Below are 26,598 nucleotides of genomic sequence, written 5' to 3'. Positions count from 1 at the left end.
CCTATTATCAGCAGTGTCATTAGCTGTGTCAAACACGAGGCCCTGAGCATCTCCCATCAGTTTTGGCACCTCTTACTAGTCCCTGCATGGTCTTGAGGTCGGTTGGCTTATCCCAAACAAAATGGGCAGACTGGCATACAACATGACTGAATGACTGATGGCTCACCATTAGGAAGAAAACATTCTATTGCAAAAGCTTGTTTTATACCTACAGGGATTAAAATCTGACTGGATCAGAATGGGGAAAAAAGACTGCAGAACCAAAATCCCTTTTTTCCTCTGGATTTTTATATATCATTTACATCTGAAAAGTGGGTTTTGAAATTCCACCCAAACCACCCTGTGTTTTGGATGGCCGGTTTTCCTTTAGAAATCCACAGTATTTACAAAACATTCTGTGAAAAGATGGCTTTCATTTTCATTTTCTCCTTTTCCCATCCCCCCCCCCCCCCAAATTCAGCAGAAAATACCATTCCAAAGCCAGCTCTGACCAATTCGTATTCAGAACAGTCATTGCTTTAATTATTGTTTGTACATGATATTTCCAAGAGCAGCCCCTCTTAGGGGACATCTGCAGCTCGCCACTGAGCAGCTGGCTGAGAGATGGCTCATGGTTCTCTCCCTCTTCCTCAGTACCAGATCCCATCTGATGCTCAAGCAAAACCTGAAATACAGGCCTGAAGTTGCCACCTAGAATACTGTGGGCATGTCTAGCCCACACCATGAAGAGCTCTGATAGTCCCTACAAGCTAGCAGACATGCAAGGAGCGTGACATAATGCAGATACAGCCCAAGTCTCAGTAGCAAAACAACAGGATACTTCATCTAGCTGACCTGGGTGACGGAGCACTGGAACAGGCTGCCCAGGGAGGAAGGAACATCTCCTTCTCTGGAGATGTTCAAGACCTGCCTGGATGCCGACCTGTGCGACCTGCTGTAGGGAACTGCTTTGGCAGGGGGTTGGACTCGATGATCTCTGGAGGTCCCTTCCAACCCCTACAATTCTGTGATTCTGTGACCTGAATAACACCAGTTTGCTCTCTTAGCAGCAGCTGAAGCCCTCTGCTTTACATTCACTGCTCTATGCAATGGCAACAGTGTCAACAAAAGCCTGCCACCTCACCTCCCAGCTTTAGGTTCCCTTCTCATTCAAGAGGACAACACCACATGCATGATCTTTAAGGTCTTTGATTCTATGATCAACATGAGTCACGCACTATTCTGCTCCTTTCTTTCAACTTAATTGGCCTTCACAAGTCGCAACAGATTTATAGAAGCTGTATTAGATCCTCCTGTAGGCTTTCAACAAACATTTCATTATCAAAACCACAAAGAAAATTGGTTTTTCCTTTAAATTAGATTTTGTGCCCCTGAAATTAGCCCACCCCAGATATACTTAAAGCTTTCCTATATGCCATTTGCAAGGAAATGCAACAAGAACTTGATTTCCAAGTTGCTTCTGATAGACCTACAAAAACACAAGGTTATACTTTGGGAGCAATAAGTCATCACTCCTTTAAAAAATTAAGAATCCATACATGTGAAAAGCTCTCTGAAGAGGCTGCATAAGACCTGAGGTCATTAAGAAGGCAATTTCAAAGCTAACATGATATACCTTATTCTCATGTCACAGCATCAGAGCATATGACATTAATAAGTTATTACATCCCCAGGTTAGAAAACCATTATCATCTCCCTTTCCCACCCTGGGGACAGACACAAGTAATTAAACAGCTCAGCCAAAATCATACGGAATATCTGCAATGCAGCAAGGAAATTGATTTTCAGACTTCCAGGCAATGGTGGAAGTCATCCCCCTTCCCTCTTTATGGATAGGAACTTGGAGAAAATCAGTTTGTTGATATTGGAGGAATAGATTAAAAAAAATAAGGGCAGTGTGAGCTACCCAACTGATAAAAAGTCGATTTGTGCAGGTATTTGCTGCTCTCTAGAAATGCACTGCTGTGCCATTACCAATGCTACAGACACCTGTAAAATGTTAAGACATTGAAACAAATGGAATTACCATTCCTTCCTCTGTTTGCAAAACCTCCAAGCTAGATGGCCAGGGCTGTCATGGCAATTTTTGCTCCCAATGGCTTGTTTTCATACTCTGATTTCCTCTTGACACTGCAATCGTTAGAAGGTTGGAAGAGCGACCCTTCACCAAATTGAACTGCAGGCAAGTTGATGGCACAAGAAGTTCCATGCTGAGACAAACAGCAAGGACAGGTTTGAGAATGAAGCCCATGCGATCTTAGCAAGGGAAGGACCAAGAGAAATACACATTTAATGAGAAGTACAAGAGACTCATCTATGAAGCAGGGTTTTTTCCTTTAGTTTACTTCTGAGCACTGAGATGCAGTAACAGCTCTGTTGATATCAGTCACTAGAAGGAGAAAATTACATTCCAAGCTTTCTAAACTAAGTGACAGGGATAGAACTTCTGAAGATGCCCCGTTTTCTGACTGCAGCAGCACGTGTGGAAACACATTAAGGCAATTAACAGTAATTAATGAAAAACGGGGGAGAAAGAGCACTAAGGGGCACAAGACCAAATTAAGAAGTTAAATTTCCTCAAGGAACTCCACAGCAGCAACAATTCAACTACTGGATTTGTCAACTAGTTTGATATTAAACAGGTGGTTTAAGCACATCTCAATGGCTGTAGGGCAAGGGAGACAGAGAAGGACTCACCTGAAAAGAAATTTGCATTCCAATACTGCTAAAGAACTGAAAAGTCACCTGTAGACTAACAGAGTTTTGTATTACAGCAATATACAAACAGATAAATGAGAAAACAGGCAGTCAAGGAAAATTCCAAAGAACAGAATGCAAGAACTAGCAAAGTCAACTGCAAAAAAGCTGGTAACCAGTGAAGAGGCAACTAAAGGAAGCTGAATAATATTATTTTCTTCTTGCAGTCAGACAGGACTGAATTTGGAACAGCGTTAGCAAATTAGAGCAATTCTGAGAACAAAGCATTACAATAATCAATTCCTGTAGTACTAAAAGCCTGAGCTAAGCATTCTGCTTCAGTACCATTCACTCTGTCCATAATGACAGCACATGAAAAGGAGACCCTAGTTTTGTTATTCACCTGCAGCTTTGTCCTCAGTACAAGCACTTATTTGTAAGATTTCACACAAATAAGAATGGATTAGAAAAAAGGTCAAGAAAAAAGTTATCCAAACACAAGCAATGGATTCTCAGGTTAAGTTGCAATGGAAAACAAACAAAAATATATTTCTTAAAGCAACATTTGCCTTTGTTAATCCTTCCCAAGCAACCGGGTTCACAGACAAATCAAGAACCGTTCCCTGAAACAAGGAATTCCTGCTCAATTGCTGCACCAGACAACTTCACATCCACTTTCACTACAAAAGAACTCTATGACATTTCATGATAGAAGTGTGAGCCTCAACTGCATTCTCTTCCCAGGCACTGGGGGTCTGTTTCATTCAAATTCATCTGAAATTTCACTGTGCAATTTGATGGGAACAGAGCAGGACTTGGGGGAAGACACACACTTAGCCTCCACAGATGCATACAAAGAAATCAGGATTTCTGCACTGTGCCTAGAAGTGAGGAGTAAAATAACTGATGTAAATGGTTTACTTTAGATAGCCAAGACTTCCAAGCATCCAACAAAGCTGCTACAAATCAAGCAGTTTTGCTTGCTCACTGTCAGAATCTCTCCCTCTTAAGCCAACTGACAGTACAAAAAAAAAAAAAAAATCAAAGCAACTCAGTATCTAAACAACCAGTGGCCTTAGAGAAATGTTTATGTTTTATTAATACAGCCTAAAGACAAGCACAACACTTGTTAACAACTTGCTGTGAGAGTAACAAACAACCAGACCGCCTTGCCAGCAGTGGCTCCTGTGAAGAGGGCACTGTGGCTGGGGATGAAGGCTCCCCAGCTGCTCTCACCTCTGGATTTATTCCTCTATAGCAACACAGTACAGTGCCAGCTCCCTACAAGATGAGATAACACAGCACACTAAGCTGAAAAATCAACGCTACAGAATGCTCAGCTAATCCTTACCCACTGAGTTAATCTAGACATCAGCAGACAGCATTTTGTTATCGTCCCAGGCAGGCTCAGCTCACAAGCCAGGTAACTGCTTTAACTCAGTTTAAGAGACATCTGCATGCCACCATCCCCTCACAGCCTATTTCTCATCCTCAAGAACTGAAAAGCCAACGAAAAGCCTCCAACTGAGCCTGCTTCCTTCTAACAGGAAATAAAATTCCAGTAACGTTAAGCCTTACAACAAGGCATGAAATAATACCATTTCCACAGGGCTCCACACAGCACCAGAACTGTACAGCTCTACCCTCCAATCCCAAACATTTCAACCCTTTATCCCAGAGGTGTTGAAGGCTCCGATTCAGCAGCTTGGAGTCCAGTCATCTCCTTGCTGCTCTGTAATGACATCACTTGCATTAGGTGGGCTCTCTCCTGCCTTAATTCCTAAACTGAGAACATAATGGAACTACACACCCAGCTGAACACATCGGACAGAACTGTCCCCTTCACACCCAGCTCCACCTGGATGCTTCCATCTCACTTTATACCCAAGAGCTTCATTAACGTTTTGCTTCACACAACCTGGTCTTACAGAGCAGTCATCAACTCTGCCACAAATTTAACAAAACTAACAGCAGGGAACACAGCACTCCTCCCTCCCCACTCCTCTGACACATCCTCAAAAGCCTCACCTCCACCATAACCATTTATGCAGCTGTATGCAGCTGATATATATCCATCTCAGCAACCACACTGCTTTCCCCATGTACCTCCATGGCAGATATTCACCCTTCTGCTGCTGTCTAACCCACATCCCAAACAAACCCACAAACCATTATCTCCTCTTGTCCACTCCAGCAAATGCAAACAAGGAGCAATAACGCTGCTACAAATGGCCCCTGCTAATGGTTTTCTTTTGTTGCAATCTGTAATTTAATAACCACCAATAAAAAAGGCTGGTTCAGGAGCAGAGCTTATTTAATGCTTTAATTGGTACTTATTTCAAACAGTTCATTAGGATGGCAGCATTTACTGCTTGATTTTACAGCCTACCTGACCTGACAAGCAGAAGGCCAGCCACTCTGATCAAGCAGAGACACTAATTAACAAGCCCCAGGTCAGTGCTCTCTTTTCAAACACATTAGGTGCTACAGTAAGGTCACAAGGGAACCAGCAACAGCACACCAAATGGTGAAAGCCTTTTGTTTCCTTGTTCCAACTCTAGCAAAGGGCCCATGGATGGATTACACAGGACAATAACAGGCATTTCAGCAAAGGGATTTGGATTACAGCAATATCTTGAAGTCCTGCAGGACATCCTGTGTTGCTACTACACCACCTACATCGTGCAGGTGCAGCCCTATACCTGATAGAGCACATTTCATGTATGTATAAGGGTGGAAACTTGTTGCAACCAGGCTGAATTTCAGCCTGCAGAGCCTGGATCTGCCCAGCTCCTCAGTTATTTCCAGCAGTGACACAGAGCACTTCTGCTGACTCTCTGGGGGGGGAAGGAGGGGGGTCAGACTGCACCCTCACCCAACTTCATCACACCAGAATTGCAGCAGGACCAATTTCATGCAGACTAACAATAGCAAGCTGGAAGTAATTCCAAGCATGATAGCTTCATTACTGGGTATCTCGCCACATGCATCTGTTGGAGCACACCATTTGCGAGTGATAAATAGGAAAATGCTGCCTTATGAATAATGCAAGTTTATCACAACAATGATGGCTTGGAAATAAATCCAAGTCCTCGAGCATTTCAGTAAACACCTTTGTGCCTTGAGAAGAAAGGAAGGAAAGCAATATAAAGAACAGAAGATGCAGGAAGCTCCTGAGCTGCCACTGGTACTGCTGTATGAAAAATAAAAACCTCCTCAGCTGGGTTGATGAAGATCAGAGCTGTCAAACAACTTGAAGTTATGTACTCAATTATAACACCTAACAGTGAATATTTTATATTTCACTTAGGAACCGTCCTGACGACTCAGCCGTCCTTTGAAGGATGACTACAGCAGTTCCTCCCATATACCATACCATCTTTCTTCCCAGCACAGCGTCTCTTCATTTCATTTTCGTGCTTATACCAACTTATTCAGCCTGTATGATAATTTCAGGAACTCTCCCCCAGTTAATTACATGCAGATTTATACAGCTCTGTTTTGCATACCTAATTTTCCCCAGTTTGCCTGCTTTACTGCAATTCCTCTGATGTTTACTTTGTCTTAATGTTCTTGCAAAGTTAAAAGGAACCATCACTTAAACATCCATTATTAATTTCTCCTAAGCATCACCAATTAACTCTTTGAATAGATTAGTTATTGATTGTTTGGAAGCAAACTTCCCATTAGTACAGCAGCTCCAAACTCTACTTTGAATATCTTTCTGCTACACAAGCTTATCTTGAAGCAGCATCCCTTTAGAGTCCCAACTGAAGCCCAAATGGCTACAACAGCCCATAAATCCCCTCTTTGCAATTGTGCATCTCAATTGACACACACAAACAAATCATAAGTTGGCAAAGCTGGCTCAGGTCTGTAACACAGCAAGAAGATCCCAATGTAGTCTCTGTAACACTGCATTGTGGCTCTACCAAATGTAAATCAGAACTGTGAGCACACCATGAAACTTGCATAACTCTTAACGAGACAAAGCTATAGAGCTGAGGCAATTTTTTGTCCAACAATCACTGGACCCAAGTGAGCAAGAGCTAAAAATTGCTTCCTAAGAGCAGGCATCTCTGATTTTAGCACTGCATTTCATTTTACTCTATCATGAGACTAATGTAAGAACTCTAGAGGAGCACTAGGCAGGGAAGCAGCATCACATCAGAGCAGAAATCAGAGCAGAAATGGGAAGAGAAGCATTTTGAAGAACATTACAAAACCGAAGAGCCACAAGAATAGGTGAAAACAAGGGTCACATTCAGTAGTAATGCAATCCAGGAGCCTGATGTTATCAAAATGCAAGGTGTCATTACACACCAAAGCAATCCTGGAAGCTGAACTTCAGTTGTACACCCTTGAGATAACCTTCAGTGAGACCCTTCAGCTCAGAGACAACAGGGTCAGGTCTAACAGCACTCACAGGTCAGAGCTGATGGTCCTCAGCCCACGATCTGCCCTAAACCTGCACCTCCCCTGGGAAACAAGTATTGGCAATCTATTTTGCACACAGGCTTTCTTCAGCAGATGCAATGCAGTTTCCTACACCTGCTGCTATTTCCTTGCAGATCCAGACAAGTTTTCTATTTCAGGGTGGATTTTTTATTTTTGTGTGTGTTTTTTCTTTTTTAAAGCAGCAGACCTGACATCAAGCAGCTCATTATGGTAAAAGCACTCTACAGAAACTCATTCCACGAGGGCAGTGGCTGTGCTCCTCTGACTCTGCCCCACTGAACACTCAAAGCATCTCTAGGCCAGAACCCGTTTTCAGAGGTCTGACAGGTGAGTTCCACCAACACCACTCAGTCTGCAAGATTTAAATCACAGCAGCATCACCGCACAAAGTGCAGTGCACTCATTCCTACCTTTCCCATCTCCTGCCTGGAAATCTTCTGAACTACCTTTGTGTTCTCTCCCTATAAACCTCAGGAAAAAAAAAAATATATCAAATATTTGGATTTGGAGAGATTCTTGAAAGCTATCTCATTTTCTTGCTCAAGTTTCAATTGCAGCAGCAAGAAAGTGGCCTAGAAAACTTTAAAAGGCCTCGGTCTGTACAACACTGGCAGAAATGCATTGCTAAGCAACAAAGCCAAGCTGTGTCTGGGCTGTAAGGATGTTCAGGCCAACGATACAAAACAGGGTTCAGAATTACAATTCTAAAGAGTGTGCCTTGCTACTGCCAGACAATAATATCCCCAGAGGGGATGCAGGGTCAGTATTGATGTCAGCTGGATTTCATTCTGAGGCAGATGGATGTTATCTATCAGCTCGCCTGAGTGGCCCAATCTTATCTCAAGAAGTTTCTGAGCCTGATAATGGCTTTCTAAGTGTTTGAGACAGTACAGTGAATGCAAACAGGGACAGGACTCATGTAAGGGGAAGTTTGTGCAGGAGGTTATCACTGGAGAAAGCAAGACAGACAAGCCTTCAACAGCAGCTCATCCCTCTTACACTGAAATGAGGGAGATGTGCAGTAATTTTCACTTAGCATTCGAAATCAATTGGCAGCTAAACCAATGTGACCCATTTACTAACTGAAGCTCACAATACAGAACCCAGAACTGAAGCTAGCTTTATTGCATCCATTTTTAAAAAGCACTGCTTATTAGGTTCACACTGCTGCCTGTGCTGAACAGCAACCCAAACCTTGGTCTCATTGTAACAGTGGTACAACTGTTTGGTTCCAACCCAAACTCCTCTGGCCTCATCAATAAATACTCACTTCTTAAAGACAGGAGAATAAAGCGTAACAGCCCTTACTCTCAATGAGTAAATAAGTCATTCAGCAGCTAAAAGCTGCGAGGTTTTCTTCGGTCGTCTTTGGTTCTTCCTTTAATCACAGCACCAAGCAATGCATGACTTCTTAAAAGCATCCTTTACCTAGGAAATGGTGCGACTGGCACCAAAGGAAAGAACATGCAAACTGAACAGAAAAAAAGCCATGTGGGAACCCACTCAATTTTTATTGAAAAATAATTCATTTAACGGAAATTGTTTAGAGAAATAGATGTCAGAGCCAGAAGTCAAACAGTAAATAAACTTCGCCCAATTTGAGAATGTAGCTGCCTAAAAACATTCTTCTCTGTAACGTGCAGTTTAAGCACACAGGAAAATTGCCAAGAGGTGTCAAAATAATGAAGCCTGAAAATAAAATCACACACAAGTAAACCCTTCTCAGTTCTTCCTGAGATCTCAGGCCCAATAACTACAACAAAACTACACGCAAAACAGAGCTGCTCTCCATCCCATGAGGACAGTCATATTTCCCCTTTTCCCACACTGGAACAAGCCACCAACGAGGTCCACCTCAGATACTTCTTACTCCAGTTTGGAGATCCACAAAGCAGCAATAACTGAGGAGCCATGGGTTCTGCGAGCTCTATTTAAGTTAATGCTCATCTCAGATTTGTAATTTTCACTAACAGGCATTATTCCAGAAAAGAGTTTCTCAATTCAAATAGTAGACCAACAAAATAGATTATAGCAGAATAGTTGGCCTGGAAAAAAGGAAACTATGCAGTAGAGAACACTTGGAACACTCTCATTCTCTTGTGCTCTTTCTGCTGCTGACTAAACCCTAATTTAGTGCTGGTATTGCATTCTCTCTCATCTTTTTCCTTTTTCTAAGTGTGTTTAATCTGCTGTAAAATTGTTTTCATGGCTGCAGTGAATGTTATTGTAACTGTTTTACAATGTGCATTATTGGCACTGTGTAAAGGCTTTTGCCTTCTGTATGCAAATCCCTACCCTGCCTGCTGGCTCTCAAGGTGCGTGCCCTAACACAGCTACACTCAGCTACGTTCCACATCACTGAAGAGCACAAATGGTCTTTCCTGAAAGAGAAATTAATAATCACTTTGGTTCTAATGCTACAGAGGTGCAGGCAGTTCCTTAGATTCCTGCACTTCGGGCTCACTGTCTTTTGCCATCACCAACCTACATTACATCCTTTTGTTCTGCATCTCAGCTTCAAAAGAAAGCAGTATTAAAACTTCACCTGCTCTGCTGGAACACCACATTTACCTCCTTTCCTCTCCCTATTCCCATCCCTCAAAATACACCCCAGCATGCAGTTTCCAGCTGGTTTTCTGTGTGCAGCCTGTTTGTAACTCAATACCATAAAACGCAGCCACTTCCCGAAACAAATTCTATTTTTAAGACAGTAAGCAACCTCATTACTCATTGATAACCAAAACCAATCTAGGAATAAGAAAATCCAGGCTGCCTAGCTACTTACACAGATTTATGCCACGCCAGTTGACATCTGCAAATGTTTCTAGCCACTCTAATCTCCCCTTGAACACATACAGCTTTCACTTTCAAAGTGGAACTATTTCATAATGGAATTTCACTCAGTTACATTCAAGCCAAGAGAGAACCATACTTCAGGGTTCCTGATGGCATACCAATTGACAGGAGGTAAGTCTATCGACTTGTCATATATATCACAAGGATGCAAAGCCAGTATGAGAACTTCAGACACATCTTTTAGTCCAATATTTTTTATTTGCCAAGCTAACAGGTCTCAACTTTAAACACCAGGTTGTGAGCCAAAGGGCCAAACAGTAAACTCCTCTGAAAGAAAAGCGGTCAGACCCACGGGGAGCCTCCTAGCTGAAGAAGCAGCAGCTCAAAATCACTTCTGAGACACCAGCTGGGCCTTCTGCCACCAGCTGGCTGATTAGGACATCAATTGTCTGCTTAGATTGGCTCCCCAGTTACCCTTCTTGGCAACATCCACAGCTTTGTAACTCTTCATTTGCTTAGATCTACAGTTTGGTGACCAGCAGCAACTGCTTAAGGAGAAGCCAGTCCCACTCCTCAAAGACTGAGACAAAAGTCATCTCACTTGCACAGAGATGGCACACCAACATTTAAAAGACAAGCCCACAGGAAATCCCAGGCTGTCCCCCCTGCAACGCAGCCTGCAAAAAACCTTTTCTTGCTTCATATACATCTACACAGCTATCTTAACCCAGCACAGGAACTCATCTAGCACCGATTCAGGATCTACTACACCTTGAACTCACCAATTTGCCTTACAAGGAACCAGCATCTGACAGCTCAACAAAGAGTATTCCTCAATCTGTCAACACAAGGCCACATGATGAACCAAAGAAATCAATGGGGGGGAGGGGGGAAAGAAAGAAAAGCCTACAAACCCAATCCTCAGTCACTTCATCACAAGCACTCACACTGTCAGCACCTGAAGCATCATTGCCATGGCAACCATGGCACCTTCAGCCCAGCTGCCAGGAGAGCAGGGAAGGAGACACTTGTCTCCAGTTTGTTAGCTGGGTAATTGGTCCTGCTGCGCAGGGTCACTTGTCACCAAGATGACAGCAGGCAATGGCTGTCTGCTTAGATACCAGGGCCACCTTATCCTTGGAATGGATCTCTGGGATTTATTAAACACTCAAGAGGTTAGTGAGCTGTGAAAATCCTATTCACCACCACTGCAGTCTGCTGACTAGAAGCTTCCTCCTGTGCTTCAGCTTTCCTTTATCTTATTCTCTCTTTTTAAGGGTGGATGGGAGCTTCAGGGATTTAGAATGCTTCAATTTTCAGACAAGGGAAGCCTTCCCACCCCATCACCCCTCTGGCTGCCACCTTTTCAAGAGAGAAAATTGGCTGCAGCTGGCTCTTATATTTAACCCCTCAGGTAGCACACAGGACAGAACAAGTCTTGCCACGGATTATTTCACTTAACTGTTCCACAGCTTGCCTGCAACTACATAACCCACAGTCCCTAAAGCTTTGTTCCCTCTGCTCATTATTTGTGCTCATCAACTACAGATTTGTGTTGAGGCAAAGAAAAAACCCACCTTGTTCTTTATCTGACCCAAATTGGATCTCTTTGGATCAGAAGAATGGGTTTGCTTAATTTCTGTACCAGCTCTCTATTATTCATTATTTCACACTATTCTACGCAGGCTGCTGAAGTCCTGTAAGCTGCCACCAATTCCAAAGGGAGAAACACTTCACCTTGCAAATCTGTAGATTAAGCTTTGAAAAAGTATTTCTCTATCTATAGTTCTTGTGTTGTGCAGGTCAAAGCAAAAGCACTGTCCAATTGCTCAGAAGCTGAGCCTCGTTTCTCACACCAGCAGCTCAAACACAGCTCTAGCTGAAGCACCTGGAGCAGAGCTAGCAAAGCTGCCACTCAACAGCCCTCCTGCAACAAGAGCTCCCTGCCTCTATTACCCAGCCACCTACAATAGAACACAAGGGCTATTTCCCCCCCAGCCTCTGCAAAGCTCACCCTACTCTTTGTGAGGCCCCCAAGTCAGTCCTCTGCCTAGGGATTTTCAGTCTACATTGCATCTCACCATCCAGTTGACCTGCAAGGATGACATCACAATAAAATATAATTAATATTAAACACGCTGTAAATACCCACTCATTTCCATTTTGGCATGCATATTATTATAATGACTGCACCTTTCTCAAACTTTAAAGTCCTGTTTTACAAGCCTTCATTTCAGCATAATGTCCTCATAAAACAAAACAGCAGTGCAGTGTGGAGAAGACTAAATTAAAAATTAATGGGCCCTGCCAGTACAGGGCTTTCTCAGAGCCCATAGGAAGAGTAAAGAGTTTCTCCTCCACACAAAAACCCAAGTTACATAAAGGCAGCAAACATACCCTTCTCTGACCCAGGTTTAATAGCCACTGCAGCACATCCATTTACAGCCGTGTGAAGGACTGACACCACTGCACAGCGAAGTCAGGGGATGCAGGGGGCAAGACTTGTCTGTTAATAGCATCAAGCCTGCAACTCGTGCAAGATATTTACAGGCAATAGGAAGGACCTGGGCTGAACACTCATGTTCTGTTGGATAACCTCAGCTCCCAGCATTTAAGCACTTGACCGAAAGCTCTCTTTGCTGAAATCCCACACAGCAGTTACGTGGTTTAACTGTGTCATCTTATAGCCTTTTATAGAAGGCTCCTCAGAGCCCTAGAAAAGCAGCCAATACGGAATTCAATAGGATTGCACAGTGATTAAAGCAATACCTTTTAATGGAAACTGATCCTCTGTATGCATTTTGAGATTCTTTCTATGCATTTTAAAGCACAACCACAATTTAAGATACTTGTACTCCCACCCAATACTGAAAGCAATTTACTTTTAGTAACACATTTTATCTCTATAAATATCTTGTTTTTTTCCCCTCAAAAGATACTCTAATCTCCTGCAACTCTCATTCCAGCTCCTTATCTCTGCAATAACTCAAAAACATACCACTGAACATACCTAGAACATCAGTTTTATCTATTGTTTTTAGCACAAATCTCTTATCAGGAGCTGGTGCACCATCTTCCTCAGAGATAGTTTCCACATTTCATCCTGGCATCAGAGCTAAGTATTCCAGCATGCACTGTTTATACAGACTGCTTCAAGACATTGGGTAATCTGGCAACATGTCATAGTCATTCCTTATTTTTATTGCCAGGTTCTTATCACACCAGGAGAGCCTCAGCTCTCGATTAGCAGCACGTGCTGCATTTTGGCATTTCCTTGCAGGCAGAGCAACAGCACAGAACCCTCTGCTACTCCCCCAGAAGAAAACTACCCTGATCAAGCTGCCCTCAGGCACTTCAACTGGAGAAAAGATACGCTCACATCAATTGATGAAGGCTCCCAGGCCTCCCAGACAAATACCAGTCCTCTGTGAAGCACATGGCCTTCAGCACTGCTTCTCATCTCACACTGCCCAGCCATCCACTTAGGATTTATCAGCCTCAGACCAATAGGTTCCCATTTATAACAAAGTCCCAGACAGGCACCTATGGTCCAAAGACTTAAGCTGCTACTCCATCATCAGCAATAAGATACAGAAAGCACTGCTTAAGCATTGCTAACACACCTATTCCTGTCCCCAGCATGGAAAATGCCATCACCTAGGAAACCATTTTGGAGATCTACTGGTGTCCAGGCATAAGGTTCAGAAGTGTCTAATGCAACAATTACTCAGAGGCACCCACAGCTTGCACCCACTGAAAACCTACAGGAAAGCTAACAGTTTCCATAGAAACAATATGGAAGAGCTTACAGCAAGCTTCCTCCCAGCTGTTCCACTTCCAAGTGCAAACAAAAAGGCCCAGCTATAAGCAAAAAAGGCAACTCTTAAGTGCAACAGCTGGCCTTGCTGCTTATTGTCCTGGAGTGCAAAACAGATCTTCACATTCCTAAAGGTTAGCCCTAGGGAGTAAGCAACAAGGTTACCTCCTACAGCAGCCTATTTTGATAGCTACCTGCTTATTTGTTGACAGCTACTACCTTTAAAAGCCTTCTCACTAGCTCAGAAATAAATTAGCCCTGCAGAGATCTCCAAGTGCTCATAGGAGCTGCACAGCACAAATGCCTATATAAACACTCCAGTTGTCATCCCAGCTGAGATACTTAAAACTCAGTTTTCCTTCCCTGCTCAGACAAGTTTGAGCGATGCTCTCAGCAGCAAAAAGAGTCTGACAGCAGAAGAGGTATTTGTACAATGTAGTCCTGTGGCCACATGGAATGAAGCCCCTTCTAACTCAGTTTTGAGCTATCACTGAATTATTACTCAGCACAGAACACCCCAAACAAATGCACACCCGCCCCATCTCAGAGACAAGGAGCTTCTGGATTCCACTGCTTGCACTTCTCACATCAGATGAGTTCTCCAGCAAGCTTCATGCTGATGGACGGATGGGTGAACAACCACACGGCTGCCAAACAAGCACTACCATCCCACTTCATGCCTGTTACACAACATACACTCAAACCTAAAGCAAACCTCACCCTCAGAAGCTGAAAGTTTTACTCCTCCAGATTCTCTCATGCTTCCTGAAGCTTCTCCTCCATAGTCAGATACTGCTGTCTCAGATCTCTGAACAAGACAAACTTTTTGTTTTGTTCGTATTTCCATGGTAAAGCACACAAGCTGTCACATCTCAAAGCCCACTACGAAGTCACCATATTCTTTGAGAAAGTATTGGAATTTCATAGGCTAGAGAGGTCGCTGAAATCCAACACTTTCCAAATACTTCAAGAAAATTTATTCACTTTTCAAAATCAGAAGCCAACCAGAAACAACACAGCTCCTATTGCAGCCTCCCTATTATTTCTGGAGGAAAAGGCTTCTTTGCTTTCCAGGGATACAAGTGGGAAACGGCTGACCTCTGGGGTTTCAGAGCTCCTGGCTTCAGCAACAGAACCATTCCTCAACGCTGCTGCCAACCTCCCCATTTCCAAAGGACAGTGAGAAACGTTGGCCAGTCCTAAAAATGAGTCATCTCCCACTCTCTGTCCAAGCCTAATGCCTGCTGGTGCCATTACCCATCAGTCCAGCCTGCAGAATGATGATACTCAAGCACACGTGTAGGACTGCAGGCTCTGCCACAACAAAACAACAGTGCTGTTTTAAGCTGTCAGCTGCATTTACGACCCAGTAAACAAGTGACTAAGAGACCTATCTATATTAGGTGCAGCTATCTTCTTATTGTCAGTCCTTAATTAGGAAAAAAATCATCTTAGCCATACACAAAAGAGCAAAATTTACAACTCAGCAACAGCTAATCATTTGCGAGGAACAACAGATGCACTTACAATGAAGATATATTTCACCGATCTCACGAAGCACTTCTTTCTGACTGAATAATGCATTATAATGATCATTTGGATAGCTCAAAATACAGTTTTAAAAAATTTATGGAGCACTTTGTTCTCCATCCACTTCTGCAGAAGTATTCCTTAATTTGTGCCGCATTCGAAGGCTAGGCGGGTGCTGGCAATACATGCATTGATTCATATCTTAAGCCAAAAGGAAGTGAACAACCTAAGCAGAAGTGTCACAGCTGGAGTCAACACTTCAGTACTTTCTGGATGGCCACTTTTCCTGCCCTATTATTTCTCAGAAGCTTGACAGCAGGTTGCAGCTGAACTCAGGTTATTACTGAGATAAACCTCTGTCTGTAGTCTGAACTATTAATCCACAGCTTCCTGTAGATTTAGAAGGAATGAGAACAAAATCAGTGTTGTGTTTGGCTTTCTTCCCCCAAGTAATTTTTACTGAGGTTAACTGTAACTCAAATCAGAGCAGGAGGAAAACTTACACTCAGCAAGTTAAACTGTGGAAAACACAGAGTCTCATAGAACAGGCCTACTGAGCTCTTCATTTCTCATCTGGAGTACATGAACTTTGCTCACCAGTAACCAATTGTCCAAAACAAAGCTTCAGGAGCCTCAGCATCTAAGCAATCCCAGGTCTATAAAGCTCTCTACCTGAGGCAGGTAAGAAAGTACAAAACAAAGCTGAATCTGAGACTGCACTTATTCGATATCCTCTAAGCAGGTTAAGAAGATTTCTAAGCATCTCCATCTATAATCCTCTTACCCTGCAAGAGATGTACTTGTTTACACATTCCGTGCTTTTCACACGTAACCTTAACACAAAACAGGAGGAAAAACAGAAGTTACCCATCTCTGAAGGAAACAGACTGATAAGAGGCTGCTTATCTGCTCATCTGTGGGCCAGCAATCCCCTCCAACCTGCTGATAACAGAACCGTCCACGTAACAACCAACTCATTTCCTCAAAATCATTTCCTCACTTAGCCCAAATAAAACCAAACTCATTCTGCTGCCGTTCTCCTTCCAGCCACCCGTATATTTTAAGCCATTCTCTACTAAAATGCACAAATAACACAGATCAGAATACGAGTAAGATGCGAATCATTCGAGGAGAAATGAAAGCAAGAAATGGGCAATTTAGATCTTAGATTCCTAAACAGAAGCCTTCAAGTGGAGAGAGTTTATGCCAATTCTCACCTAAGCCATGATTTTCCTAATTTCTTCACTGCTCTGAGCAGCATTGGGCACATGGAAAGCAGAACACGAGGCTTAAGTGTTCTGAGACAAACATGCCAGTCCTTAACCTCACTCCACATCTAGTGCTATTATCAGTACTTTCACTGGTAACATGGTATGTTACATCTAGCTCCTCAGCTAGCTCTAAATCAGTATTACAAATTCACCTTCAGATAATGTTTTATGATCCTTGGATCACAATCAGCACTTTTAAGTGCTCACATTAATTTTTACTCATATTGAACAACTCTTCCCCCTCAAGTAGAAAAAAAACAAGCCACAAGTCATCTTTTAGCCTTGGTTTTTGGAACAGGGCTTCACCATTTCTGCTGCTCTGGTCTCAAGCAGCAGGCTTCCCCATTGGCACTGGGAGAATGAAGACAGGATCATCATCCATTCTGCCTGAAGCACTGGGTAACTACTGCGTCCTAGCAAGAACACTCTGAGAAAGGCTGTCCCTCTGATATGTGAGGCAGGGACACCAATGTATCTTGAGCTGTTTTTCACCAGCATCCCCATGAGAATTCCTCTATGAATTTAAAGCATGTCTTGCATTTGTACTCATATCTTGTATCTGTCATGGAGCAAATCCTTCAAGGTCCAATGAGCACATCAGCCAGCTCTGCTGAAAACTAAAAACCTCACTAATAAGAGAGCAAGGGAACAGGAGCCACCATGCCATCTATTAATAGAAACTTCAGCAGAGCATAAAGAATAGAGGGCTGGGATGACTGTGCCTTCTTTCTAGGATGCTGCTGTCCTGCTTACCAGACCATTACGTGCTGAGCAGAAGGAAGGACGGGTATGGGTGAATAATAATGCAGGTGTAGCTTCTGCAGTTTTTCATTTGTGTCTGGAAAATGCTTGCAATCACTTGACCTAGCTAACAACGAGAATGGCTTTTCAGATCTTGCAACATTTTATGAGCATTTCAACAGTCAATGCTACCAATCTCTGCAAAACCACTCCTTGCCCTCTAATAAAAAGCTCATTAATTCTTCCAGATCTAAATGAACACATACAAGGCTTCAACAAAGAATCTTGGCTTAAGTCAGCTCTGCTCCAGAAAATAAGCAACTCAAAACCAAGTCCTTACCTTCCTCCTCTTTTGATTCTGACTCTCCCAAAGGCAATAAGAAGTTTCCACACACCTGAAGGGACACAGAAAGCAACCAACAGAACACCTCACTCACAACCTGCTTTAAGTGGAATGAAAATTGAAGCCAGCAAGAATAACTCAAGTATCAGCTCGAGCATGCAGTGAGCAACACAAGTCCAAGCAAAACAGCATCCCAGTTAACAGGTATCACAAAGACTCAAATGCATCTATTGCTTCAGAAAGACTTTGATAGCAGCACGAAGTATTTCATACACAGAAGCAAGGAAGACAAGGTATGAATACCCACAGCAAGTTGAACTTAGCTCATGTAGTATTCTCCCCAGCTGCCAGCAAACAAAGATTGACCAGCACCTCCTGGCACAGACTACTTGGATCTTGGATAAATCTTGTCACTGTTTGCATTTGCAAGTCCAGTGTCACAATGTCAGCAGCTGAATCAGTTCTGACCCATCTTAAGACTTCCATCCATATGTATTCATAGCTGTACAAAGCAGATGATGGAACAGGGTTACTTTAACCTACACACTCTACACATATTGCAGCCCAAGCTAAAAGATAAATTCTTCCTGCATAGCATTACCCATGTTGTTTTATTCATTTTAGCAGACCTTCCACATTCCCTTCACCTTTTCCCACAGAGACAAGTGCTTGCCACACCAGGCACATTAACATGCATCATAACATGCAGCAGGATCAGTAATGCAAGTTGCCTGGCAGGGTGTCAGGGCTGGCAAGTAGCCATTAATACCACCAGAGCAGAGAACAAATTGCAGAAGTACACTGTACAAACTTGCTAATTCTTGACTGGGTTACTAGCTAAAACCAGGCAACAGAAATAGGTGAAGTGACCGAGATCTTTCCCTCACCCTCTACAGCAGCTTGCTGTGAATGTAAGATGAGACAGTTGCCCTCTCCTACCTTCAGCTGCTTGCTTTCCTACTACTAGGAAAATTGAAAGGATGACAATGATGTAAATTTGTTATGAGTGACAAGCAGCTGTGAAAAATGATGAATAAAGTCACTAGGCTGCTAGAGGATTTGCACACATGACTGCATCACTGCCTATCTGCTGAGGAGACAGAACACCTTGGCCATCTGTAAGCTTGAGCTTGCTCTCCCCCCTTTTAATGAGAGCAACAGCATGAAATGGTATTGAGAAAGTGGCCTCTCTTTCTAAGAATTTAGTGACTCCAACATGAAACAGCCTCTCGTTTCAAGCACAGTTTTGAAAGAAACAGTGGCAGAATTCCTCAGGCATCTTTCCTGATATTAGGAGGCTGCAGTGGACCTGAACAGAGCTTTCTCAAAGGAGAGCTCCGAGATGCCAGCCACCACAATTATATCTTCAGCCTCATGCCATCAGCAAAGGTGGATTCCTCCAGGTAAAACAAACTCTGCAGACACAAGTTAATGTAAGTGCACATGGAGAAGCAGCCCTGACTCAAGCACACAATCCTCCATCATTATGATACGTCCATATAAGCTTTTCAAGCAGCCCCTTGCCAGACCAGGCACCTCTTCCTACCTCTGCCTGTATTCACTAATTGTATTAAATTGCTACAGCAACTTGCAGCCTCTGCCTAATGAGAGAAGTTACATCTCTAGATTATGATGCTGCTGGATCAATATATTTTATAAACAAGGATTGTACAGCTATAAAAGCTGCTGTGTTTTAAGGGTGGGAAGACTACCAAGTCACTTTGTGCTCATACAGCGCGTTCCCCCAGGACACACAGATGTACTCATGTCAGCTTTATGACAACAATAACACTACTTTGCTTTCCAGTAGTATCTTTTACACAGAATCCTGGCATGCCTTACAAATGGTGAAGCAGACGCTGGGAGTTTCTCAGCATACCTCTGGGAGCATTCACAGAGGCTAACGTCAGCTAAGGAGGCCCATTGCTGGGATCTCTGCTGTCAGAGACAGAAGCCATGTCAGCACTGCTACAAATCATTTTCTATAAGACTCGTGGGAAGCCTGCAGCTGTAAATAGCCTCTCTCCCCCCCAGTTTTAAATGAAACTTGGAGTACTTGGAACCACCCCGGGCCAGAGCTGTGTTCATCAATGTTTTAAGGGACAATTAACGTATACATCATCTCAATGGTAATAAGGGTCAGCAGGATAACATCCATCATTCTTCAGTTCAAGAGAAAACAGTCATCTTGTCTCTATTTCTCTCTAAGAAGGCACCACTCTTCCCAAAGGCTCTTCTTACACCGTTCATCAATGTCTACAGATATGTTTCACAATCAGCTTTTCACATTTAGTGCTCAGCTTTTCAGCAGTGCAACACAGACAAGCTCAGACAGAACAGTTCCTTTCCTGCACCAATACAACACATCCTTCCTATTGCTTTGAGGCTCCAATCGCAGCCATGCTACAGATGACAAAGCCTACTGAAGAACTAGAGGCCCTTCAAACCATATAGCAGACGGAACTCATCCTGTTCTAAAGCAAACCAGAGTATAGAGAAACAGGAAAAAAAGTAGGAAAAGCAGAAGTCTCGCCTCAAAAACAAAATATAGGGCAAAACAGTCCAAGGACAAATGTTATTCCACCTATTGAAAGGGAGACTGACTTCAAAAACTGAAGCATTGAAGCACATACACACGTCAGCCTCTGTCTTGAAGGAAAAAAGGAAAGATGTGATCTCTGATGTGGTAACAGAAAACCTCCTGTTCTATTGTTCCTGCACTACCCCAAGAGGATTTACCCCAGATTTAATTTATCTTCTCTATTTCAGATGAAAGAACAGGCTCAGAATTTTAAATGGCTTTTTATACCTCCTTCCCCCCCAACTTCCTTCATGTCAGGCTTCATCTGAAGGAAACACCACCTTGCACAATACCAACCTCTTAATTCTTATTCCTTGCAAGACCATTTCCCCTGCTATCATGTAAATGAGCCTCCTTGGAGCTCTCCAGCATTATTGTACATCATGGTTGTTTTATTACTCAACACTGTAAAAGCAGTCCAAGCCTCAATTACTACTCACAGATGAATAAACTATACAGTGCACTTAGCAAAGCAATGATTGCTTAAGGTATATGGCCCCCATATTTGCACACATTTAGGTATGAAGTACCTTGAAGGAGAATGTAGCTCTGTACAGGAATGTCCTTCAACAGCCAAGCAATAAATGCCATATTTTTATGCAACGTTCATTTCAATGAATCAGTTCCATTCACAGCTGCAATTCTGCCATATGAGCCCTGTTCTTTACTGTTGCTTAGAGGACTTGAATTTAGAGCTCTGAATTCTAATTGAAGCACTGAAATTCTGACTCGCACAGGACACCTGAAAGGCAAATTACTAATAGTCTAAAGCATTTTGTTTGGAGGCTTCTGAAAGCACTGTTACCAGTTGGTTTACATCTCTGATAAGGAGTTTCCCCACAGTCATATACTGAGACAAAGCATTACGTGCTTTCAGCATGGCTGAGAGCATCTCAGGTATTTTCAACTGTATCCACACAAAATGCAATCAATTGCATCCCGATCCCCAAAACCTTTACACAAGACATCATCTTTCTAAAAAAATAACCTGCTCTCTGTACTTCCTCAGCCTAGAAACAATGCTGCTACATTATGCAACCTAAGTGCATAGTTTTTGCACTACAAGGGTGCTAGAGTACAGCCTGTAACAATCTCAGAACAGAAGTCAGCAGGTGTAAGTAGGAATTGACATTTCTGAAAGCACATCATGCAAATACATTAACAGCAACAGCCTTACCCTTGTTAAATTTACAAAGAAACATCTCCACAATTCAGAAGAGTAGAAAGGGAGAATATGAGGCAAGCTGAAGTTATGCCTACTACCTTGAATTAGCAGCCTGCATGATAAAAGCCTCCATCAAGTTAAACTTGGCAGCCCTTCATTACCACAGACAGTAGTGCTTTACTGTACCCCCACATGTAGCTGGAACACAGCTCTTAAGGACTGGAGGACTGTTGCCTACCTTCCTCTGTAGCACAGCATTTGTAAGTGAAGCTTCTACCATTGAGGTGAGAGTTGTAGCAAACTGAGTTCTGCACTCCTGGCACACAGGCTGGAAACACCTCACCAGTTTCTCAGCAGACCAGCTCCTGTCCCTGCAAGCATGAAAGAGTAGGTATTAAGACAATGTTTCTACATAGTTGTAACTGCTCTCCAGTGCATACTTCACCCAGTAATTGCTCTATTATGTTATCATCAGTGGTAAGATAAACATAAAATCATTTCTACAATGGCTCAGCAGCTCTAGGAGTATTTAGCACCAGATATGCAGTTTTGTGGTCAGTCACCTCCCAGTCCTACACTTAAACCTTGAGCAAACAGTGATTTTGGTACTGCTGTTCTGCTCCAGCTTGGGGCACAGAATAAGAATTGTCCTAGGAAAAGGCTGCAGCTCTTCAGCAAGAGTCAAGGATCCTGTCAGCCCCACAGCCACTAATCTGTGACAAAACCAAAACTCCCCCACTGCATGAAAGCAGTCCAGAGGAAAGGGCTGTTCTGAGTGTGCAAAGACCTCCACACTACTTGATGCACTCTCACCTGAGCCGCATCCAAAGATTCAGCTGTCAGAAGTTTAATATTCAGTGCAGTTGTAGACAACATGTAACCCACTGCACCCATCTACTGCTCTCACACAGCAGCTGATTTGCTCCTTAGCACACTTCAGAGGACATTCCTACCCATGTCCTGAGAAATAATGTGCTTCCTGGACTGTGTGTGAATAGCAACTGACTCCTCAGTAACAACACCTCTTTCTGAACTCCAGTTGCCAGTGCAATTAGGAGCTGAACACTTACAGCTGATGTCTTCCATTAGCAACAGGACCTCCCCCTGTGCTCCCTTCTCCTTGTAAGAAAAAGCAACTGGGGGTGCACTGAAAAGCTTTTTTTCTATGTACTTGCATACATTACAGCATACCCTTTGCATTCAGCTAGTTTAGTTTTGCTGCACATCAGAACAAAATGCCTTTAATAAAGCACCTCACAACCCATTTCTTACCCATACAGACACCCATCCTTGCAATCCCCAGCACCTCACATACCCCATTCAGTAGCCAGCCATCCCTCACTACCCTTTCTCCTATAGCTCCACCAGCAGCTCCTCAGTTTTAATCCATTCACACCTGTTAGTAGCTCATTTCCCAAAGCCTTACAGCTGGAAGCTGATGGAATCAGGTTCTGCACAGTAGGAGCTGTAGGTTTGCTACATTTACTTACATTAGTCTAGGAACACACCATCAACAGCTTTAAGATGAAGCCCAATTTTTCTTGCTAGCTTAAGCACAGGACAGTACTGGCATCTTATCCTGCAGGCTGTATTGATTTCTCAAGTTGATGTATGGCTTGGCCAGCATATGTTAATTAAATGCAAGGTCTCTTTTGGATACATCAATTGCTTCTTTTTAAGAGAGCAACTGCTTACACTGCATGAAGCTCTGTGTCTGCACACTGTAGTGCTAAGCACGAACACCTGAGGCTCACAGAAGCATTAAGTTTCACATGGGCATACATTTAATGGTTGTTTCAAAGTCAGAACAGAAAGGAGCTTTCAGCTTCCACTAAATAAACCTCAGTTATGGACTACATGGAGAGCAGGGAGTGTTATGATGGAAAAAACTCTAATCCCAGATCCTAACTCATCTGGGTAATCACGTCATACAAACACATATATGGCAAATTTGCTTTATGAGCCATTTTAGACAGCTACTCCATGGCACTGAGACTGCATGAACCAACAGGAGAAGCCATGTTCAAAGCATCACACCTCAACCTTCTTACAAGTAGAGACCAATTCAAGCTTTTTAAGGCATGTAAATGCAAGGAATGGAAAAAAAAAAAAAGGCCAAACTGTAAAAAGTCACTGTCTCAGATAATGCTGATAGCAAACTATTCCCCCCAGCACCTATCAACTTTAAGGTATCAAAACTCATGTCTCAGATACATTCAGCCTTCCACTCTCTCAATATGAACTGCACTACATCAGATTCTCACAAACAAGGCAGTAGGTCACTGAACTTTCCCTGTTTCACAAGATTTTGTCCCATAAAGCCTCTTCTCTTTCTCCAGCCTCCTCTCCTGGGTTTTCATGCAACTCTACCACCAACAGCTCTAAGCAAAAGTAGAAATCTTTAAAATACTTACAGTTCTTTGTTAGGGTTTTGTACTTTGCCTTCACGTAAAGTTCTCTCTACAGTTGCACTGAAATGAAAGAAAACAAAATCAATAGGAACATAACCAGAATTATGACTCATACAGCTGAAAAAGGAGATCACTTCTATTACCTGGACAATACACTTGCATGCATAAGCTTCCTTACTGATTCCTAATGAATTCCCTTCCTCATTTTAGCTACCAGTTACCTTCAGACATACACTTTTTTTCTTTTAAAAGCACAGATCTATTCAGTTTCTCTCTTTACAGAGCACCAGGAGTTCTCCTAGTTAAAACAAATAAGCTACAAGTGTGCTGCCAGCTTTATTTTAGGATACACAAGTAATTGCCTTACCCACCTACCTGCTCGTTCAGTTAGTGAGATCCTGAGCCACCTTCAAGCAAGCAGAAACTTTTACATGTGCTCCAAACCCAAAATGCAAATAAAGAGTGTAGGGATAGCCCACAAAGCTGAACAACAAAAGCATAAGCAACCATAATTCAGAAGCATGCTCTACCAGCTCAAAAGCCTTCCATTCCTCTGCTCTCAGTTCCAGGAAGCAAAAAACAATACTGCAAATCAAAGTAAGGAAAAAAAGTATTAAAGCCCAGCCACAAACAGCCCCCTTCCACAAAGGCTCCCCACCAACTCCTCACCCCACAACCACCTGCAAACACTGCTCCAGAGAGGGCTCTATAAATACCCACCCCTGCATGGCTGTAAATAAGGGAAGCAGCAGTGCCCCTCTGTGCCACCTGTGCTTTGTGGGGTTGATGCTGAGTGGCAGCACCTGTGGGGCTGCTCTGCTTTTTGAGGCACAGCTGTGGCCCTTTCAGTTACTGAAACCAGTACCTGGAGTGCAGGAGGTGCAATCAGTGCTGCAGAAGACCCTGAGCTTTGGGTTTTTTGGTATGTTCTATCAGCAAATTCATGATCCTGCCCTGTAAATGTTGGTCTTGCTGCAGTGATGTTTCTGGCACTTTTATTTTTTGCATTTGATTCACATTAGTAATGCTTTCTGATTCCTTTTTTGCTGCTTTTCTCACAGTAATGAAAGGGCCTTTATTTGGGTTTTAAAGAGCTTAACAACTTTTTTTCTCAGCTCTAGCAATGTGATAGCTTCAGGAATGCATGCTGTGCGATGTTTGGGCCTTGATGAGTTTTGATGGTGCCTTTAATTAAACTCAGAGTCCAGTTAAGTGAGCTTCTTACTCACTGATACAGCATGAGGCAGCTGTAGCATGAAGAACCATTACAAATTATGCATTTTTCAGCATAATTGTAGGTGAAGAGTAACCAGGTCAGGACTCCAACAATTCAAAGGTCTTGGTGTTTGCAGGCACTCTCTGTTGTTTATTTTATATTTGCTGGTGCAATTCAGTTTGTTCCATAGAGGTCTCTTTAGCCATCAATCACTGACAAAGTGCTGCGTGCTGTAATTTGAGAGTAATAATTGTAGTCAGGGAAAAGCAAAGCAAACAAAATCTGCTCGTGCTGTTCTTGTGACTTGATTGGATTAGGGGCTACCTGGGATGATGGTTGTGTTGCTGCAAGTGTTACTTGCTCGTATAAATGCAATCTTGAGATGTGTAGCCGCTCTCCAGAGGACTTTCTGTAGCTTTTCTAAGTAGCTGCTACCATGATGTAGGTATGGAGAACTCTTCAGCAAGCTCTCTCTTTTGGGTGAAAGGGACAAAGAGAAGGGAGGTTCTGACCCTGCATGAGGTGTAGGGTCTTAAACTTAATGCATTTGAGCACTAATGCTTGAGTCCTAAATCTGCTTACGTTTTAAAATCTAGTAGGAGGGTGCTGTGATTTTCATGCTGAGATGCACTGCTGGTGCTGGAGTGCAGAGTGCTTGTGTGTTCACTGGATTTTTAGGGTTTCTCTTCTATTGCTATCTCAAATTGGAATGCAGTGGTTCAGTGAAAGACTGTCCCTCAATAATCTGAGAGAAGGGAGATGTGCTTAGGGACACGTCTATGTCATCTTGCAGAAAAGAGAGATGTAATGGAAAATGTAGCTCGTGTACTTACTAGTACTCATGGCATGCAGAGGCTGACTCTCAGCCCAGAAATGAAAGCAATAAGGTGATAGGTGAGCTCATATGGCATTGGCAGCTGATGCTCGTGATGTTTGTGACAACTGAAGGTCAAGACAGCACTTGTTCTCTTCCCAAGAAGTCTGCAGCTTTTCACCCCAAATCCAGAACTGTAAGCAGTTATTTTCTAATGCCACTTTAATCACATTAATCCTGGTCTGAGGCTTGTTATCTTGTAACGACCTCCCTTTCTACTAGCTACTCAAACCAGCTTAATTGATGGAAAACACTTCTCTGCAGCCCTACTGGTTCTGCTATGTGTGAAGTGATGCTTCACAGCTGTTAAGGGGAGAACAGTTTGAACCTTGGGGCCAGGCTTGGTATTGTGGCCGTCTTCAGCCTCTGTGCCCTTCTAAAAGTGCTCTGCCACAAAAGCCCTTTTGTCCCTGAGGATGTACCTCAATTATCTTTGGGTCACAGCATGGTGCCTGGAAGTTCCATAATGATATGGAGTGGTGAATATAAAGGAGCTAAGCTCAAATTATAGCCAGGATATATCACTTACTGGCCTTGCATTCATGTGGCAGTTGGCCTGGGATGTTGAACAGCACTACAGGCTTTATCTCCTAAATTAACAGCCTGCTGTGATGTTCTGCTTGATTACAGATGTGATTTTATTGGGTTTGGAAACTAAGAGCAAACTTGAGAGCTGTAAGACTAACTAACAGATATAA

The 26,598-nt window shown here is 42.9% G+C and overlaps 1 long non-coding RNA gene across 3 annotated transcripts in view; it reads right to left on the bottom strand.

Annotated features, from left to right (window-relative positions):
• The window catches only part of LOC125703762 (uncharacterized), a 29,646-nt gene extending 5,235 nt beyond the window's left edge, over positions 1 to 24,411 (bottom strand). For 2 of the 3 annotated variants that reach the window (XR_007380961.1, XR_007380962.1), the window contains exons 1-3: positions 24,186 to 24,299; positions 23,814 to 23,870; positions 21,638 to 21,770 (exon numbers count right to left, since the gene is read on the bottom strand). This is a non-coding gene — a long non-coding RNA (uncharacterized LOC125703762). Of the gene's footprint in view, positions 1 to 21,637; positions 21,771 to 23,813; positions 23,871 to 24,185 lie in introns of all 3 variants that reach the window. The other variant, XR_007380960.1, reaches the window with a different exon arrangement.
• Positions 24,412 to 26,598: the final 2,187 nt, after the last annotated feature.

Source organism: Lagopus muta, chromosome 22, assembly GCF_023343835.1.
Source record: "Lagopus muta isolate bLagMut1 chromosome 22, bLagMut1 primary, whole genome shotgun sequence".
Lineage (NCBI taxonomy): Eukaryota > Metazoa > Chordata > Aves > Galliformes > Phasianidae > Lagopus > Lagopus muta.
Note: the sequence above shows the minus strand (reverse complement) of the source record. Positions and strands in the feature narration are given on the sequence as shown.